Below are 15,704 nucleotides of genomic sequence, written 5' to 3'. Positions count from 1 at the left end.
CTGAAAGTTAAGCCCAAGCAATGCCAGAAGCTTGGAACACAAGAGACTCATTACGAGATATGGTTTGAAAGGATGTGCTGTCCTTTTGTAACATTTCAATTGTGTGTCTTTAGTCCCAACTTTGAAATAACTAGTAAAGGCAATAAATGCAGTTAAGCATTCATTTTACATCCAGTGAATCACAATAGTTATTGAAATCAAAAAACATGGAAGGGGTAGAATGTAAAATTATTTAGAAATACGTAACACCAGAGCTGTAAACAACTTCACTCCCTAAATTCTCCTTATTGTGAAGGCTCTTTGCAAACAGATGCACTCGAAAATGATCTCTCTGATGCTTAGTAAATTAATTTCAATTTGACTTTATTAATGCCAAATAGGTATCCTTATTAACAACACATATTCATCACTTGATTGCCATATTTATAAGAAATAATAAACTGCAAGCATTTAGCATAACATTCCAATGATTAAAGACTAGAGTAGGGAGGGGGATTTTCATACTCTGAACAGTCAAGAATCATGCATAATGTAATAGCATATTTTTCAGCTGGTGTCAGCAGGCCAGATTTCAAGAGATATTTAAAATGTGTTTTTATTAACAAGAGAAAAAGGTCTTTTAACTGATCTGAAGCAATTTCTGTGTTAGAAGCTGAAGAGGCTATCATTATAAAACGTAATGGTAAACAGAGAATCCTGACAGAGAACATCCTAGTAAACTGGTTTCCCCTGTATTTGATCTGTATTTAGTGAGGAACTGATACAAAGCTCATTTGAGAGTCAGTTGAAAATCTCCTGCTGAAGCAAATGGATTTTGGACCAATGCTGGACTGCAAAAGTAAGGTAGCTGAAATTATCCACCAATCATGTATATATTTGGTGTTAAAATGAGAGATGAGACTAACCTACAAATTTGAAAATATTGTGGAATTTTTCTGGGTTATTTTCCCTATATGACCAACCCCAACGGCCCTCAAGGCTTTGGATCTGTGATTTTATTCTGAAGCAATACAGAAATAGGGGGCAGGTATAAAGTGTAGCATGTAGAGGCTTCTTTGGACCTCTCAGTAAATATTAATTCACACATCAAAGCCTGGTTTATTAAATACTATGGGTTAATAACATAAGGAGCACTTAAAAAATACATGGATGAAAATTTTTATGGGAAACCAAATGATCAGAAAACACTGGTAGTGAAAACACATTCTAGAAATGTCTCAGAGCTTCCTATGAGCAAAGCTAGAGAAGCCAGTTCATTCACAAATGGTTTTTTTAACATTCACCTCATGTAAGAGTGAATCACTTCTGTATTATCAGTAATTCACTCATCTACCTTTTATAGATTAATATAATTTAGCATTTATAATAAATTATTACATATATTAAGCTGATTATATATCAGGGTTAAAATAATAGAAGAGTTATGCTTTGCAGGAGTACTTTGCTATCAAGTCAGTGCTCATGCTGGGGTTTCCATCTGCAGACTATCTCAAGCTGTTCTTCATCTTTAAACTTGGGTAAATTAGATTCATCCAAAATAGGTTAACTACCTAACAACACTATTTTGGGCAAAACCATAAATTTTTCATTCAAACTTCTAATCTCTCCTTTCTATTTGTTTTTATCCCTTGGTTAATATTGTAATAATAATTTTTAATATATTTCATATTATTGAAGATATTAACTCTTAATGTGCTATCTGTATTGCATTATTCTGTAATATTGTATTGTATTGTGTATTTAAGATTTTTAGTAAAAATTAAAAATATTTGTTACACTGAGAGACTTTCATCAGAGGCTGACTCCTGGAATGCGCTTTGGGAGGATCCCAAGACTGAAAAATGGCTCACAGTTTCTAGTGTCAAAAGGGGACAGGCTTTGTCATATTATGATTTAGCTTCTGCCAATGCAAATCTCTAAAATAAGTCTGGGGATCTACGGGTACCTTTTATTCTTCCTGTTGAATATAAAGAAGCACAGAATGAGTAGCTCAGATGTAGATCAAGAGCTACATGTGATCAGTTACACCAACCTCACTTCAACCTGTCTGTTGTCTAAAGGTCTTCTTAGAAGGGGAAATAAAAGTCCCATTCAAAACTTTACTCCACATCTTCAGGAGCAGTTCCAGCAGAGAGGAAGAGGAATGAATGGGACACTTTGTGCTCTCCAAGAGTTTGCAATTCTACCAGTCTGACAAGGTGCTAAAATTTTCAGAGTGACATTGCTTACCTTGAGGAATTGTAAATTCTGAGACAATTAGGATAATACTTTTAAGCACAAAATTCCTTAAGGGGTGCAATCTTTGCCAAAGACAAGGCAGATTAAAATATGCATTTACTCTACATAGCCTGTTGATAACCAGAAACCTCTCTGGAGCTTGAGAACAGGTACAACAGGAAGATCCAGCAGCTAACTGTGAAACAAAGAGTTTGTGTGGTAGTTAACCAAGAGAAAAATGTTTTGTCTGAAATGCTGTGTAAGAACACTTGTGAGCACAGTTTGATTTGCCTATCCTTCATTTACAGTGTACCCAACAGCTTCCTGTGCTCATGTGTCCCCAGGAATGCTGATCGAGCAAGCGTGAGATAAAATGTAGGCTTTCAAATGATCTGCAGGGCGTGTTCCACCAAGTTCACACTGACAGACTGGTCTGCCTGACTCGTAAATTTAGTCTTGATAGTTAGGCCTCAAGTCACTGATTTGCTTCCAGTGCATCACTTGAACACACTTGGTCATGATCTGGAAATGAATGACTGCTCAAAGTATTCTGCCTTGGCAGCGTTCCTGCTGCAAAAAGAAAATCCCTCGCCTTTTTAGGAGTTGTGTGGAAACAAGTGATTGTGACCCAAATCTTTAGATCTAACTCAGACCCAAACTCAAAGAGCAATAGCAAATCTACAGCTTAGTCTCTTCTGTAACTTTGAGCATATTTAGCAATGTGACTTGCTTAAGATGTTATACGCTTCAGAGTCAGAAGCATAAATTTATCTGAAGGGTCATTCAGAATACACAGTCTGGTTGAAAGTCCAACACAGTACTTGTTTACTCAATGCCGTGGGCAGTGCTGTCAAAATCACATTTCTGATGCTGATAAGAACAAAAAAGCACTTGCTCTTTTCTGCTTCTCTTCTTTTTTCTTGGGTTTTTTTTTTTTTTTTTGGGAGAGTTGGGGTGCCTTAAATTTAGCCCATGATAAAAGGCCTGGGCAACCCTTTCTAGATTGCTGTTAATGCAGAGTGGAATTGAGGGTTATTTATAGCCTTTGCGACTTTAAGCAGCCATTGTGATTGAAACAGAGACCTTCCTAATTCATTCTTCATCATCCTATAGTTGTTTTCGTCTGACCTAATTATCTGTGACTGCAGGTGTCAGTCTTTCTTAATGTGCTGGAATTGTGTGCTAGGAAAAAACATCACAAGAGCTTCGAATATTCGGATTCCCAGACAGACAATCTATAGAGCCTTTTATTTGCTTTCCATGTGCATCACTGGTGGTTTAAAAACTATACAAAGTAAAGTATGGCTTTTTTCAATCAAACAAGGTTATTCCTGGCTAAGCTTGGTGCTATAAGGCCCGTAACAGAACACAGGAACTCTGTTAGCATCTATGGTTTAGCAAAGTATTTAAAGGGAAGAAGTCACTAAGCAGACAGACTGCAACAGGCTAAGTTTGCAGCAGCTATTGTGCAATGCTGAAAGGCGATTCTACAAAAAAAAAAAAAAAAAAAAAAAAAAAAAAAAAAAAAAGCCATTCTGTAAATCTGGGGTAAATATGGGATTGCTACTCTAGTGAGACGGTCAGGATGTACAATTTTACATGGCAATCATCCAGAGTAAAGATGCAGCTTGCAACATGGGGTTGAAGAAGACAGGACAGCGCTCTACTCAGCACCCTATAGTTGGGTAAATAGTGAAATCACACTCAGCTCCACTCTTGCCAAAATATGCTGATGGTAGGAAGGTAGTACCCAGCTTTTCTATTAGTCACTCACTGGAGAGATGGGGACTCAGGCTGCACTGTAGATACATGAAGTGGAATCAGAAGAATTCTCCCCTCTTTGTTACAACCTACCTGCTGCTTTTACTCTGTTCAATGTGCTACCCCTTCTTTCATTATTAAACTCACTCATTAAATTAATCACTTGTTAGTGAAAAAGTACCATTCTCAGACAGCTTAATTTTCCACACTTTTTGGAGTGATAAGGAAATTTTGCATGTCTATGAAGTTTATTGTGGTCATTTCTACTGAACCAAAATCTGCGCACCTTGAGCAAATATTTGGTTTAGGGTTAAGTACTTTCATGCACAATATATTTTCTTATATTCATTTATTATGTATTTTATTCTTCCTGTAGACTACAGCAAAAAATCTTCCACCGATGCACATCCTTTCCCTTAAACAATGTAAGACTGACCTGGCTTATATTCAGCCTCTGCCCGTGGCTGCAGCAGCCAACCCTCACCAAATGCAATAGCACATACTCTGACTCTCAGGCAGCTTTTTTTATGCTGTTTTGTTATTTATGATCCACCTACCATGCAGGGTGGGATGGGGGGGAGGGTACCCCTCCTCAATTAAAAAGTGCAAGCAAAATTCTGGTGTTAAATTCTGCTGATCCCTTAGCACTTCCACAGCTGTGCTCACAACCAACCAAGTCTGTCAGCGAGGTACACAAACTAGCCCTTTGCAGATGATATGGAACATGGGAATCCTATAGTGGGAGCTATCTCATTTTATAACAGAGCATACAGATAGTAAAGGTGCCTTCCATGCTCAACTTTACCTTTCCAGAGTCAGGTACTGATCCTTTCCTGCTTCCTACTTCCCTTAACTTCACCACCCCTATGGCAACGAATGAGGAAGGTGGTGTTCTAGATGTACTGTGGATAATGTCTTCTGGGAAAGAGTTAGCCTGGGCTGACTGCTGGTGGTTCTGCCTGTGTGCCTGTGAGGCCCCTTACCTCCCACTACTGAAGGGAACTAATGAGATGCAGCACACATCAGAGAGAGGGAAAGCACAGGCAGACCCTTCAGCTGTCACATAGCCTTTATTTTGATATTCCAACTCACCAGGATCACTATTCTGTCTTAGGAAAAAACCATTTGCTGTCACTTATCTTTTGTTTTTCTGAGCATACCAGTGCACTTTTGGAGATCTATGAAACAGCTACCCCTGGGAAATAATTTTGTTGCTGGAGTTATCTCAACAGTAGAACTGTTTGTACCATTTAGCACCCCACACACATACCAACTATTCTTTTTCTCGCTACATTGCAGCATGGTTTACTGGGAAAAATCTATTATCCTGGACCACCATTACAAAGACTTTCCTACTTTTCAGCAGGATTGGCTCTAATGTCTGTCTATGGGGGAGAATCTGGTGGCAGATTAATCTGATTCTGCTGCTAAGAAGAAACTTCATACACTGCTGTACATACAATTTTACCTAACTATGCTCCTTGCCACCATCTAGTGGGTGGCTAGACATTTTGTTTATACCTAAAAATTACTGGGTTATCTTTTGGAGATATAGAAAAAATATAGAAGTATAGAAATACTTTGCATATGTGCCATACTTAAATATGTTTCTCAAAAATAGTTTCTCTGATAGCCGGTTCAGTAATTGCTATATCTGTTTTATCTGCTACATATTTTCATCATAAGAATACAGCTGAAAGTCAAATATGGTAAGTCTTTGCTCTGTATTTAGTTCATCGAAGCTGTCTTTGAAAACCTCAGCCTACTGAAAACCCTTAGGAATGTATGACTGTTTTCAGATGGAGCCACTACTTGCTTCAATTTTGGCTTCTGTAACAGAACTTATTGCGTATGTGCAATGTGCATATATTGCATATACCAAATGTGAATATACAAAGAGAAACCAAGTCAAGATGACTTACTGAAATTTACTTCTGACTTCAGTCAGTTAAAACCACTATCTGGCTTTTCATACATACACTTGTGTATAAGTTCCCCTGCAGCACTTCTGACTCCCACTAAACTGAAAGCTTAACAAGGCACAGGAAATACAGATGGAGTCTTAAGAATGCACTTACTGTTCAGGAAAGTGTTTTGCTCTGTTGTCCAGCTGGAGTCCCAACCTCCTGTTACACTAACAAGCACTTTCCAGATGGATCTATCAATACAAATTCAATCCTCTGAAATCACAGTCAGTTGTGTAATAGACATTGAGTATTGGGAGTCACAAAACTTTCACTCTGTTGCAATGATAAAGCTTAAAACCTCTACTGCCAAAGTCACAAAAACTGCAGTGTACTGCAGAAAAGAACAGCAGTATGACGAATGCTCCAAAATAACAATGAAGTTTTTAGGAGATAGTTAAAAAGCTGCTTGTATACCCTTCCAAGCTTGTTCCCAGAACTCTTTTCAGCAATCGTTACAGTTACATAGATAGATAGATAGATAGATAGATAGATAGATAGATAGATAGATAAATGTGTGTCTGTACATGTCTATGTATACATGTCTACACACATGCATATGTTTTCCTGCACTTCATCTACTGTGACTTACTGATGATTCCTTATCCATTCTTATTCACAGTGATAAAGATTTCCTCAATTCTTCCAGTGGACCTTGACAGTCTTTCTCCAGTGAACACACAGCATCACCAGCTTAAATGGCACTTTGGGACCTGCTATAAGAACTCTTTCCTTGCTTACATATGACTTAATTATTACTGGTAAAACAATACTGAATGAATTTATGGTGAGTACACTTTCTCATGTTTAAAAACCAGTAATTCATAATTTGCTACCATTTCAACAGGCAAAACAAGGTTCCCTCCTTCCAAAACCTGACAATTGTCAACAACAAAAACAAAACTGGTATACACATCTAAAGCAAGCAATTTTCATAGAATCATAGAATCATAGAATCATAGAATCATAAAATCATAGAATCATAGAATCATAGAATGCTTTGTGTTGGAAGACACCTTAAAGCCCATCTAGTTCCAACCCCCCCAACTTTCCACAAGACCAGGCTGCACCTTCCACGAGACCAGGTTAAATTCCCATCCAACTTGGTCTAGAAGACTTTCAGAAATGGGGCAGACAGATGTCCCCTGTGCAACCTGCACTAGTGCCTCACCCCTCTCATACTGAAGAAATTCTTCCTAATATCCAGTTTAAGCCTACCCTCTTTCAGTTTTAGGCCACTTCCCCCTGTCCTCTCACCACATGCTCTCACAAGAAGTCCCTCTCAGCTTGTCAGCCCCCTTTAGGTACTGGAGGTCTGTTCTAAGGTCTTCCTGGAGTCTTTTTTCCAGCTGAGTAACCCCAAATCTCTCAGCCTGCCTTCACAGGAGAGGACTATGAAGCCCCTATCTCATCTAACCCCCCCTCATCCTCATGGCTCTTCCCTGGACTCTAACAAGTCCACATCCTCCTTATCTTGGGGGCCTCAGATGTGGACACAGTGCTCCAGATGGGGTCTTATGAGAGGGGAATAGAGGGAATTACCTTCATTGACCTACTGGTCAAAATCCTTTTCATGCAGCCCAGCATACAATTTGTATTTTTGATGCACTAGATGTCCTCTGAACCAAAACTTGTATGAAGTGACAGCAGTGTCCCCTTGGGAAGAGTCTAGAATGCCTAGAAGGACCATAGGTCTGCCTACAAAATCTAGATCTTCCTGTAGAAAGCAGCTCCTCAAGTAGCTGTATTTCTAAGAAAATGTTAGTGCTGCTTCTGTGTTTAAGGAGTTAGAATAATACTCATAACAATAATAATCATATGTGCTGGCTTTCTTTGCTGCTTATGAGAGAAAGAAGTATAAGGCATATTCAAGAACACTTTGTATAGTAGCTGGTTTATTTAGGTAGTTAAATAAAGCCAAAAGATAAAAAATATTAGATGTGACCCAGAGAAAGCATCTTTTCTTACAAGAAACACCTTTTGAATTTGACAGATGGCTTAATGTGAGATCTCAATATACCTTCAACAGCAAAATAAATAAAGGTGGTAATAAAAGTGGATGGCCTAGAAGTATGCTGTTTGCATGGGATTCAGAAAAATTAGTTTTCAGTTTGTGGCAAGAATTTACAGTAGCCTGAAAAGGTTAGGCTTAATCTCTACTGGCAACCAGTAGAGCCACAAAGGAATTTGGAGCAAGAGGAAATTTAGCCATTAGAAAAAAACCTACTCCTTTCCCCACATGTTCCTTTTCATTTCCTCATTGGACAATCAAGATCTTAGGTGGGAAAGGCTAGCCCTGAACTGATAAAAATCAAGCTGAATTTGGCAAGCTTATTGCTCATCTTTCAGCTTTAAGGTGGAAGCAATGATGTGTGAAGGTAGTGCACATGAATGGGGCCAGAAGCTTCAGTACTCAAGAAGCTGAAATCCCTTTTCCAAAACTATTGACTGTACAACAGCATGGGCAGCCACTGAGATGAGTATATCACTATGTTTGGACCATATACAATCTTAATAAATATTTTTATACCATTCCAAAGAAGACTGCAGCCTCTAAAAAATATTTTAGAAAGTCTTTCTCAAAATCTTCTGTGTTTTTTTTTTAATTATTATTATTTTCAAAATGGATAAATACTTAAAATAAATCCAAAAATCTATGAACCACCTCTACCATGCTACTTAAAGGATGTGATAGAGATCATGGTGCACCATTTCAGAATGAGATTTCGTGAAACTAAACACAAAATAATGGTTCCTAAGGGAAAAATAAAATCAACAACATGAGCACAAGCAGTTGCAAAAAAAAATTTTCTTTTTATTGCAGTCAAGAGATATTAATCTTTTGCCACATATTTAAGGGAATGCAACTGCATGAAAGCAAATGTTTAAAAATTCATGTTATAGAACTTTCTGGGACAACATAACTGGAATTATTGCCTGCTATAATTATTGCCTCGGGCCTTAATTTTTGTCTCCTTCTTCTATTTTTCCCATCTCTCTCATTCCACTAAATAGAGGAGAATCAATTCCTCTTCAGGTAACAGTGTACCTGAGTTTGTTGAGTACTGCCCAGTGTTTCAGACAATGTGATATGCTAAAAAACACACACAAATAAAGTATTTTATAATACATTTTCAGAATATGGATTTCCAGTATCAGTTATCGTGATATCCAGAATTTAAGAGTAGTAATACAATTAAACCCCATCTTACTATTTTACATCTGATGGAGTTAGTGGTCATGTATTAGACTTTGCATTTAGTTCTGCTGTTAGTGAGCACCATAACAGCCTTGTAGGAACAGAAGATTTCTCCTTTTGGATTAATTTGGTCCTTCATAAATGTTTGTTTGCCAAAGCTACACAACTGTATTTCCTGACAGCTCCCTGTAGTGTTGAATCAAGGGATAATTTAGGCAAGAAAGTACAGGACAGTGCAAGACAAAATTTTTGCAGTACACCAGAGTGTTGCCATTTGAGGTCAGGGACATGGCATCACCAGGGCTTGATCCTGAACGCAGCAAACTTGCTCAGAGGCAGCTGATAGCTTTCAAAGTGGTTTTCAAACTAAATGTGATTGGAAAAGGAAGACTCAAAAGCTAATGTGAATGTCTGTATGTACCAGCTAGGGCTATAGTTCCGCCTGGCTTGAGTCTTCCCCACCCAAGCGTTGATGCTTTCATACAGCTACTGCCACTGAAGTCAACAAACAGGTTAGGAGCATTTGGCACTTTTCAGAACTGGGTCCTCAAACAGATACTGATAAAAACTTGAAGTGCTGCTGATGCCTTAAGCTCTAGCTTTCACATTTTCAGATTCTGTGCTGCCTAGGGATGTATATTAAGTGCTAGTAAGCTCTCTTCACAGAGTAGGTAGATAAAACAAATCCTTTTCCTGCTGAAGACCAAGGACAAGTTTCAGGCCCAAAAGCATAAACAACAGTGGACTGAAGAGAGAAAACAAGAAAGATGAGACCTCACAACCTGAAGCTACAATTGGACAATTAAACCCCAATATGCAAATGGACCAAAACTTATAAAAGTGTAAGACCTCGTGACCAATCAGCCATTTTGTGACCATTCTTAGTCCACCCTGGGTGTAGCCTGGGCCAGACTCTTGTCCTGCCCAAGGTGGATCCTGGAGGCCTTTCAATAAATACCTGCTTTGTTCTCTAGCTCTGTCCAGTCTCTGTTTCAGGTCAGCCTTCCCAAGGCATCACTGCAAATGCATGTGGGTTGCCAAGGGCTCTTTAAAGCCAGACATCTTTCATAAAAATAACTAATGCTTGGTCTGTGTTTGATCATGTTCCACAGGCCACTGATCTGTGGAACAATCTCTTGATACTTCTGACTCACTTGGAAGGGAATAAATACAAGAATAAGAAACATGAGTAGTAATGTTCTTCCATCAAGATGCAGTCAAGAAATATCTTGTGTCGTTGGATTGTGCCTGAAGGTTTCTACACAAAGTTCAAAGAGACAGACTTGCTGAAAGCTCTCCATATATTTGCCTCAAGGAGTGGGACTGGAGTGCATGGTTGATATTTTTACTTTCAGTTTGCGGACTGGAGCCATTTCTTCTTCTTTTTGACTTTTTTTTTTTTTAATTTATTTACTTTTTTTTAATGTGTTCAAAAAAGAGTGAGAAAATAGGCAGTAAGGTTTTTCTTCATTTTTATTTCTTAGTAAAACAAACTAATAATTGCAAGAGGTGTTTATTATTAGGAAGGCCTTGATTTGTCCTGCATTGAACCATCTATTTTTTGCTGTGGTTACAAGAACAACCTGCTATGCGTAAACCAACCCATATACGTTCTTGTGGGGTATCAACTCTTTTGCAGTCACTGCCCACACACACACACTGCTACTCTGATACACCCCGGGGTAGATGCAAGCAGTGAAGTTATTTTTCCTTTATTATCCTATTGCAGAATCTATCACAGCCCAACAATTCCACAATTGATTTGCTGGCAGCTGAGCCCTGAGGCTTGGAATGTAAATAAGACTCAGAACGAAAGTGATGTGCACTGCAGCAGCCAACACTGAGTACAGGTACTTCATCAATTGACCTGATTTCTGGAAAATCTGCTTGCAACCTTGAAACTTGCTTGCAATTACAATTTTTGCAATAAAATATTAGTCTCCATGGTAATGAGAAGTGCTTTACTAACTCATTTAGGAAAAAAAAATACACAAGGAGATGACAGTATCTCTGAGAAAATGAAATTTTCAACATTATTTCACAGTTGGACAGCTTCATGCAGACTTGTCAACAGATTAGTAGCATTCTTTGCATTTTATATATGGAAAATCAGAGTAATTAATAGCCCTCAGGCCTTCCTTGCAAAAAGGAGATTTAATGAGCTCTGTAGCAGTATCAGAACAGAAGAGCACATAAATAGTTTGCCTCTGTCCATGCAAAAGAACACCACCAGTAGAAGGATGGCCCTGCCTTACTACTTACCAGATCTACTTAATGTTATTAGATAAATGCTGTTCTACCCATTTAAATGTTGCAAAATTCTGGAGCACAAATTATCTCTTTGGGGCAGGGATTCTGTCTTTCTTATGGTTTTTTTTTTGTAATATCTATCACTATGGGGGTCTCACCCACAGGCCTTAGTTAACTAGGGGGAAAAAGAATAATTGCATTTCAGTAGGCACAGAAGAACAAGAAAAATTGTTACAGGCTCTGTAGAAGGCAGGTGCTCAACAGACAATGTGTTGCTCGGGCCAACATTAAAAAAAAAAGGGACTTTTTTACAAGCTACATACACAGGCTTACCAAGCTTGTTGTAAAATCTTTCTGAAAAATTTCCTCACAGGAAACTGTCAAAATAACTGGCAAAAATATTCAACAGTGGGAGGCACAAAACTGAAGTCAGGGTTGGGAGAGAGAAAAGAACTATCCTTTTACTCCCCTCTTAGAGGGTCAGAGAGAGAGGTGCAGAATTCAGTGCATAGCAGCCTGCCCAGGAGTGTCCTATCAATTCCACTTTCCAACAACAAGAAGTTCTCTAGAAGATAATTGGTTAGTTGAAAAACTCAGTCCCTTTTCTCCTGAGATGGAGCTCTCTTGGATGGGCAGAAGAAGAAGAGTACAGTTTGCGTCCAGTGAAACTGTTGGGGTTTTAACATCCTTCTAGCGCAGCCAGTTTTTGTGAAACCTCAGAATTCCTCACTAGAAGGAAAACATTATGTTATAACCAGCTCTGTTGGGTTCTGTTTCTTGTTCTTGCCATTGAATTACTGTCAATCATGAATAAACAACTTTATCTCATTATTTGTCAGGTTTTCCACCTCTAAAGCAAGATGCTTTCCTTTTCCAAGCACTCTAGATGAAAACAACAATAGACTGTACAGATATAGATAAAGTATTCCTTCTTAAATTTGTTATATAGCCATAATTACCACTGAGCAAGAAGGGAAAGAAAGAAAAATGTTATTTACAAATCACAGCTGGAAATTATCTAAAAGCAGCCACTCTAACTACAGTCTACGGTAACTCATAGGTCTTAAATATCTCAGTTCTTTCTTGGGTAGACACTAAAAATGCAAGTATGATCTCATGCTTATAGCCACAATTATATGAAACAAATTTATTTTAGTAAGAAATACAGTTTAATTTCATAAATAAAAACAACAAGAAAAGTTTAAAATAATTTCTGTGGTTTATGTCAGTGTTCCTCTTTGATAGCCTGGCCTGCTGTCGGATGGTGTCTAATAGTTGCCCCTTGGATCACGCTGCTCTTCAGCTGTACCTCAACCACAGACGCATTTTTAAGATTCTTCAATAAAGATTTCAACTTAGAAGTTAGAAACTGGGTTCATGTGAATCATGCACTATTAACTTCTCTTTTTTTTATTGTGTTATAGTATTTCATTGTATTTCCCTAGGGTTCTCACTTTTAGAGATCAAAAATCCCTTTTCCCCCTCCTACTTTTTAAATGTAGGCCTCAGTCATGGAATTCTTTACATGCAGGTGAACTTTCAGGATTTCATGGAAGCCGTTTTTAGGTTTGCTGGTGTGTGGAAATAAAATAAAAGACAAGGTTAGACTCATGGTTGAAAAGTTAAAAAAAAACCAGGAAAAGGTAGAGGCCCCAATTCATTCTTTCTTCTACTTCATGTCATCATAATTTCATACTATTCAGTACAAAATGACATCATCTGACTCATTTACCACATTCATCACTATATTTTATTTAGGCAAATTACTATATGAGTGCAAAATGATGGTCCAATTTGCTAACATTAGGTAATACAAGGAAAGGCAAATAATTTTTCTGGTGCTCTGACCAGGGTTTCAAATGCTTTTCAAGAGAAGCTTCTTTAGATGCTGGAAGGTTTTTGCAGTAAATTATAAATTTCCTAATCTATTAATGTATCACCCAATGCAATTTTATATAGTGTACATTAAAGTTCTAATCAACTTAACCTTAAGATAGATACAGCAGTCTTTAAAAGTGCCTATTTTAATTTATATGTGTGTGTGTGTATGTGTGTGTAGTTTAAACACTATTAAACTGGAGGACAAAAGTAATGAATTACAAATAGATTCTGACAGCAGAGATGCTTGTACAGCCTCTTGATTAGGACAATATAATTTTAAAATGTAAAACTTGGAAACATTCTTAAATCCTAATGTTAGCACATGCAATCATTCAGACTGTGTCTCCAATCTTTTCCTCATACAGCTTTAAATAATTTTTGGAAGGAAATTTGAGAACCTTTGAAAATTATTTAGGAGTTCCACTTTCCATTTAAATATTCTTTTTTTTAATCTTCTGCTTCTTTGTGTCAGGAACAGATAGTTATTTTAATTTCAATGTCTGGCAAAGAGAGGTGTATTTTCTATAACAAAAAGTTATGCAGATGCACAGAGTGAAGTAGTTCAGTATTAATGGTGAATTTGTAGCAAGCTGGCATAACTACCTTGGTACTTTCCTTGAAAGGTTTAGGTTGATTATTGATAGACAGTTCTTTATTTTTCCCATAAAGGCTGAAGTATAGCTTGTACTACATCTAAAGTACTACAATGAGAAGTAGTGATGAGTATTATTATTCAGAGAACAACAGAATAGTGGAATCTTTGTTATCCACAAGTCTTTGACCTACTTTTCATTTTTTATTGAAAATAACACATTCCACAGAGCGTATTTCTCACATTCAGAATTAACTGATTAAAAAATATATTTCTTATCCACTTATTTAGGGGAAGGAGAATGTGTGAACAAGTATATACTTTTAATACAGTTTAAGACTGTGAGCCACAATCCTTCAACTCTACCCTAAACATTTTAGTAGTGGCAAAACATAGTAACAACAAGTCTTCAATGAATCCGCTCGTTCTCAACAAGTCCACAGCAGCAGAGCTAAAGGATTCACTACTTCACTGAAAGCCTCAGTTCGAAAGAAAATTAGAGTTGTAGGGTCTTTCTGTCAATCTTCTTCTAATAACTTCTGTTCCATTTAATCCAGAGTTATCAAAATACAGGAGCCTCAAGCATGTTCAGTTCCTGCATATTTCATAAAAAACCCCATAGTGGCTGTGTAAATGGCAGCAACCTGATAGACACTTTTCACAGAGAGACCCACCTGTCACCAATCCTGCAAGGTGACTGCCTGGCCAGGAAGTCTGGGCAGGCTGTTCACCAGCAAACACACTCATAGCTCTGGTCAGTCATGGAATAAAGTGAACCTGGAACAGGTGGCAAGCCAAAAAGCAAAGTGAGGAATACTGAGGGATCTTAATGAGGATGACTTACATGGGTTACAAAGGGAACCATAGTTAGTAAAGCAAGGAGGTGTTGGAAGATGAGAGACAGAAAAAACAGGAAACAAGACTCCATTCATTGCACTCCTCTTGCAACAATCTTGTTTAACTTCTGTTTCATTTCTCTTTTGCTTTTATGACTCACTTTTGATCAACATTGCAACTGCACCAGGCATATGACTGCCTGTCTCTACATACATATGTGTACTAATAGACACACACACACACACACACACACACACACACATGTACAATACATAACATACAAAACAAGCTGCCGAAGACCTGGTACTTAAAATGCCTCATTTGGTGTAAGTAATTGGGACACCAGCTGTCTAGAGGAAGAGACCATTGAAATACTATTAACAATAGTAGGGGAAATATGCCTATTCTTTATGAAAATATTTGCATATAAAATGCCTGTGCATACCCCAGCCATGGAACAGGTAGGGACCAGAAGGCTACCTACAGGCACAAGCAGTGACTCTCAATGGCCACAGCCACATTTGTAATGGCAAAGTCCAGGCAATGGAGAAAACACAGCTGTTCCAGAAACAACTGTGGTAGCAACTGATAGCCTTTTTAAGCTTCTGAACCATTTTGGTTGAATCCTGCATTACCACAGTCCCTGACATTTCATTCTCTTGTCTGCAGAGTCACTGTGATACTGTCAAGTGCTGATCGGTTGAAATACGTGTTTTGCACACTCCTTTCTTACAAGAGCAAGGCTGGCCTTTGTGCAGATCTGCAGTGGCAGGCTGCTAAAAATAAGGATGCAATAGCCACTTAGGCAGATCAATTTAGCATGCTGAGAAAACTACAGAGCAAGGAGATATTCACTTCATACACACAACCCTCCCAGAAACTGCAGACCAAAAAAAAAAAAAAAAAAAGAAGTTGTATTTAGGAACTGCTTCAAATTGAAATGCTATAATAACCCTCCAAAGAAGCAGACTGAAGATAAATTATGCAACTGTAACTGATTTGA

Source organism: Chamaea fasciata, unplaced genomic scaffold, assembly GCF_029207755.1.
Source record: "Chamaea fasciata isolate MVZ Bird 193981 ecotype frontalis unplaced genomic scaffold, bChaFas1.0.hap1 SCAF_2, whole genome shotgun sequence".
Lineage (NCBI taxonomy): Eukaryota > Metazoa > Chordata > Aves > Passeriformes > Sylviidae > Chamaea > Chamaea fasciata.
The sequence above is the reverse complement of the archived record's forward strand: the minus strand, read 5'-3'. Positions refer to the sequence as shown.